The following is a 6,354-nucleotide window of genomic DNA, read 5'->3' as shown; positions in this document are numbered from 1 at the left end:
AAGTCACTAAAATGTTAACATTCCCCCCCAAGTGAGAGAAAATAATGGGGATGAGTGCAAAAATAACCTAGAATTTCATCAGCTGATTGTCAGTAAATTTAAGGGTTTTTTCCTTGGAGACTTGTGTAAACCATAACAAGGGTATGTACTTTTCCATTACTGACCAGAAGCAACATCCCCACGGCCCAAAAACCCCAGAAAAGACGTAATTAGGTCAGACAACAGTGAAAACTTCTTACAGGTACTTACCCAAACAAATGGCGATTTTGACGGAAATATGACTGTACCGGACCGAAACACTGAGCGAACACCGGGGGCACATCACCTAGTTCAGTTCTCCTAAATTTAATTGCGTTTTTTTGCGTTAAAACTAAAGAAAATACGGTAAAAAGCATCACAACACTAGACCGACTACCCAGACATATTTATTATTCGGCGATCCGCGAAACGACCGGTGGCGCCATCTAAACAGCAGACGGTCAACTGAGATTCGCGATCGCGATTCGCAAGAGTGCCGTGAAAGTAACTGGAAAATTTCACCAGAGTGTGTGGGTGGGGCATGTAACTTTAAATTCTTCTTGGAGACAGTGGCGTTGCCTTAATTAGTTTAATTGAATAAATAAAGACCAAGAAAAAATGTATTCCGGTACAGTTTTTCAACTTAAAATTAGCCTGGTTTTTACGCTCTACCACTCTGAAATACCCCAATATACCCGGTGTAGCAGAAAAACATTTTATTATTTAGTTTTCTTCACGACTACACTTCTGAAACACCATTTATTGTACAGAGATAAGAAAATTTCATTAAGAAATCAATAATGAGTTGGACAAAGATGGTAAAAAACAGGAATGTAAAATTTCCGAAAAATTAAATTTTTGGAAATTTTTCCGGAAAAATTGGAAAATGTGAAAATTCAAAAATTCGTTTTATACACTTTTGAACTATTAACTAAGGTTTATAGTCAGTTACCTAACCTAACCTAACCTAACCTGAAACGTTCCTGAGATATTGAGCAAAAACTGCAACAAACGAGAGTCAACTTTGACGCCCTCTAACACCTAAACGGAACAACTTAGCCGTGCCCACTTAACGTCACGTGATTGCCCCATTTATTAGCTTTCTTTTGTTATACGGTGGTTTTATACAGTATGTTTTAAATAAGCGAGTTATTGACGATTTTCTGGAAAAGTGCACGGAATTGTAAGCTAAATTAGGGATTTTTTGGGCCTACTATACTAACGGCGACCATTTTGGATTTTCCTTAATCAAAGTAATTTTTTTAACTAATTTGAACCTGGGGAACACAAATCTGACGTCCATTTTGCTCTAACTGGCACCGTTTCGGAGATGACTTTGAAATTATGTCAATTTTGACAATTTAGGGCGTGGCACCCTTGCAAAATTACATTTTGACAAATGACACTTTACGTCATTTTTGTACTATTAACCTGAAGGTATTTAAGCAGTTGAGGTTAATTTTGAAAATAAAAAATTTTTTGAAAAAAATCAGTAGATATCACCTTTGAAAATTCTTGACAATTCTAGTTTTTAATTTTCAAGGTCAAATGGTGCATTGTACCAAAAAAGTGATGGAAGGGAAAAGTTGCACCCCCATCGAGGTGCGTTTGTGGTAAAAATTTTAGACCTGTAACCTGAAACGTTCTTGAGATATTGAGCAAAAACTGCAAAAAACGAGAGTCAACTTTGACGCCCTCTAGCGGCTAAACGGAGCAACTTAGACGTGCCCGCTCAACTTCACGTGATAGCCCCGTTCATTGGCTTTCTTCTGTTATACGGTGTGTTTATACAGCTAGGTTTCAAATAAGCGAGTTATGGACGATTTTCTGGAAAAGTGCACTAAAATTTCGCTTAAATTGGGAATTTCTGCATTCGAGGAGAGTGGTCAAAGTAAGGCTGCTAGAGCAAAAACAATTGAATATCGATACAAACATTTTACATCAAGTAGGCCTGGAATTTGACGTAGATTCCAAAAATCGAATAAAAAATTATAAGTTATTTGGTTTGTTGCTCAAATCTGGGACACCCAGTATACTGATGGATTATCCAGGAATAAAGTATAAATTAAACAAGTTACAAGAATGTTAAAAATTCATTGAATCACCCTGTAAACTACTCCATTGTATTGTCAATAACTCGGTTATTTTGACAATTATAGGGTGGTTCAATATACCAATTTGTAGCCCTTGAAATTTTCTTTTGACCACCCAGTATAGCGTTTTTACCTAAAACGTCGAATAACTGAGTTATTTACTGTTAAAACTGAGTTGTTTGATTTTGACAGTTTTTACTGTGACAGCCCATAACTCTGTTATTTTGACAGTTACAGGGTGGTTGAACATACCAATTTGTAGCCCTTGAAATTGTCTTTTGATCACCCTGAATACCATATATAGTAGAAATGTCACGCTACCGAAAGTTAAACAAGAAAATGATTCATGATATACCTACTATAATAGAATCTTACAACATCTTACAGCCGGACACACTGCCACTCATAGAAACGAGAAGAAACATCAACAGAGATACGCCAGAATACCAAGAACTAAATAAGATGATTAGCAAAAAAGAAGACACAACGAAAACAAAAATGTCCACGGTAAAACACAGAATGACCAAAATAGAAGACCAACAGGGTAATCTAATATCAGAGAACAAGGGCATTGTTGATCGTATCCATGCATTCTACACTCGTCTAATGCTTCCAGAGCAACTAATCCCAAAGCCTCAAGCACTAGATGACATCCCCGATATAACAAAGCAAGAGATACGTACAGTACTAAGACAAACAAAAAAACAGGAAGAGCCCAAGGTGCGTATGATTGAAACGAGGGAAGAGAATTATCAAGAGAAAGACCTGTAGAATGTGACAGAAACCCGCCATTGTCAGCTTCTTCTGTCACATTCTATCAACCCTTCTCTTGAGAATTCCGTTCCCTGCTTTCAAGAATTAGGCCCCAGGGGAAGATGGAGTCACTTGTAAAATGCTGAAAATGGGTGGAAACACTGCGGGTACTTCTCAACAAATGTCAAGGCAGAATTCTTCTTTTCAAAAAGGGCGATAACACCGACATAGAGAATTACCGACCAATCAGCCTTTTATCACACCTATACAAACTTCTTACCAAGATTATCACTCACCAACAAGCTAGAGGCCTACTAACCAGTAGAACAGGCGGGGTTTCGAAAGGGGTATAGCACCGTTGACCACCTTCAGACAGTAAGAAGATTAATAGAAAAAACAAGTGAATACAATATACTTCTGCACCTAGCATTCGTAGATTTTTGAAAGGCATTTGACTCCATTGAGATATGGGCTTTCCTGCAGGCCATAGACGATGCGAGAATTGATTCCCGATATACTAAACTCATCCTGAAATACATATATGAAAATGCCACCTTTTCCTGACAACTTGTTCACCTTGGCGTTAGGCAACATATTCAAAACACTGTCTTGGGAGGCTAAATGTGAACGGAATACCTCTAAACCACTTACGATTCGCCGACGATATCGTCCTCATATGTAGCGACATCAACGAACTCAAAGATATGTGATGATATATGATAATCTACTTGGGCATACTATCAAACTTGCATGGGCAGCTTTTGGCAAGTTGAGCTGTATATTAAAAAACAGAGAGAGATCCCAATAAACTTAAAGCGAAAAGTCTTCGATACATATAAGTATACTGCCGGTAGCAACTTACGGTTTAGAAACAGTGACAATGACGAAAAGAAGTGCTGAACAGCTAAGAGACCAAATCAGAAATGAGGAAATCCGACGAAGAACTAAAGTCGTGGACATCATGAAGCGTATCCTTCGGAAAGCAATGGGGCAAGACAGACTCCAGAAAAGGTGGCTAGACGATATCAAACCGATTGCGGGGAAAAGGGTCTCAAACAGCACAAGACAGAAATCCATGGAAGCAAGTTCAGGAGTGGACAAAGGAGGACTGAACAAGAAGAATCTTGGAAGTTACACGACTTTAATCAAGTGACTGCACCAAAACAAAAAGTTAATAGTTACTTCATTGTCATTCTGTCAAGAAGTGTAAAGAAGAATAAACCTCTAAAATTAACCACAAAGAGAGACAGTAGTAAATTGGTGCTATTTCAAATTCCACTTGTTCTGTGTAATAGACACAAGTGAGTCGCATTAAGCAGTTCTTTTCTTTTTTTTTACACACTATGGCAACAAAATGTACTATTTTTGTATATCTTCTTCTTCTCAGCCCGTACTTATCCACTCCTGGATGAAGGCCTCTTCCAAATCCCTCCACGCCTTTCTTTTTCTAGCAATCCGGGTCCAATTCCTTTCTGCAACATTCTGGATATCGTCTTTGGGGCGTACCAATGCTCCGTTTGGTCTCTCTTGGGCGCCAAACTAGAACAACTCAGAACATCTGGCACTAGTTCTTCTACGAATTTCCTCGTTGCGGATTATATCCCTTAGAGTGATTCCTATCATAGCCTCTCCATAGCTCGCTGCGTGGTTTGCGGTTTATTGGAAAATTTGCGGGTAATTGCCATTGTCTCTAGTCCATATGTGAGAACCGGCATCACGCAGGCATCAAACACTCTTTTACAAATTTATAGGAAATTCACTAGATTTAAGGATAAATCTAGTCTGCCAAAGGCTGCCCAGGAGAGGCCTATTCTTCTTGTGATTTCAGAAGATTGATTTTCTTTGCCAAGTTGAATTTTGGTGGCCTAAGTAAACATATTCCGAGACAACCTCCAGGGGTTGGTCGTTAACGGTCACCTGGATGTATTCTGTACTCATGATCTTTGTTTTGCTGAAGTTCATTTCAAGTCCAATTAGCAGCGATGCTCGATGAAGCTCCCGAAGCAGGTTTTTAAGCTCTTACGACCACAATATCGTCGGCAAATCGTAAATGGTCGTTGTCAATTCTCTTGACAGTCAAGCTTTTTGAAGACATCCTCCAGGGCAAGGATAAAAAGTTTTGGTGAGATGGTGTCTCATTGCCTTACTCCTCTTTTGATTGGAATACTGTCGGTTTTTAACTCATCATCTATTTTTACATGAATGGAAGCGTTATTATAGATTAGTTTGAGTATCTAGAGTCGATATCTTTGCAATGCCTAGGAATTCTGGAATTGTCCAGGTTTCGACAGAGTGGCTTTTTCAATAAGAGTGCGAAGTGTCTGCAGGTGGTCGATAGTACTAAACCTCTTACGGAATCCCGCCTACTCGACCGGTTGATATGAGTCCATCTTACGCCCTAGGGCATTATTTATTAGATAATTGACCTTAATAGGTGTCATGATTGCTGAAATAATAGCCCTGTCGAACATTAAAACAAATTAAGTTTGCTTTTACAACTGTCATATGCTAAAACACACAAGTTCATGATCGTCTTCTGTGTAAATCACGGTTAATGACAAAAGATCGAAATCGACACCAACAGAATCCATTCCTCTATGCATTCATATTGTCTATTTAGTAAAGAAAGATGAAAAAAAGGGTTATTCACAGATCTGCACAGTGTTTTGATGGTTGCCTTATTCTTCTTCTGTCAGTGCCTATCCTCTATGGATGTTGGCAATCATCGTTGCTCCATATAATCCTGTCGACAGTCGCCCTGAATAAATGTACTCTGTCGTCATTACCGTCCACTGTCTAATATTTTTCAGCCACCTATTTTTTCTTGCAAATTAGTTGGATAAGTTGATACTTCTCACCTTCACTCTATGTAAAATTTCTAATTCCTTATGCATTCGTTGGATCACGGTGTTATTTGTGACATGGTAAGTGTATGAGATCCGGTAGCACCACATGACATAGCATCTGTCAAGGTCCAGGTTTCCACTCCGTATAGAAGCATGGAGAATACGTAACACTTTAGGACCTGTGTTCTTATAGCAATATTCCCTCCTATCAGCTTACTAAATTCTCTTAGTAAGATATTTGAGAGGATTATCTATAATTTCATCTATTCATATGTGCGCTGTGACATGTCGAAGTATCAACATGGTTTTTTGCCTGACAGATCAACAGTTACCAACCTGTGCGTTTTTTCTGAGCATGTGGCAGATGCCTTGCGTGATAAACAGCAATTAGATGTCATCTATACAGATTGTGCAAAGGCTTTTGATAAGGTCGATCACTGTGTACTACTACGTAAGCTTGAGGAGGCGGGGTTCTCTGGTGGAGTGCTGAGGCTCATGAGTTCCTACCTGCTTGGACGTGTGCAGACTGTTAAAGTGGGCTTCTCATTGTCCGATTATTATGTTGCAACTTCTGGGGTACCACAGGGGAGTATCCTGGGGCCTTTACTTTTTCTGATTTTTATTAATGACTTACCGAATTGCCT

The sequence above is a fragment of the Ips typographus genome, linkage group LG3 (genome assembly GCF_016097725.1).
Source record: "Ips typographus isolate SLU linkage group LG3, UJ_Ityp_2.0, whole genome shotgun sequence".
NCBI lineage: Eukaryota > Metazoa > Arthropoda > Insecta > Coleoptera > Curculionidae > Ips > Ips typographus.
Note: the sequence above shows the minus strand (reverse complement) of the source record.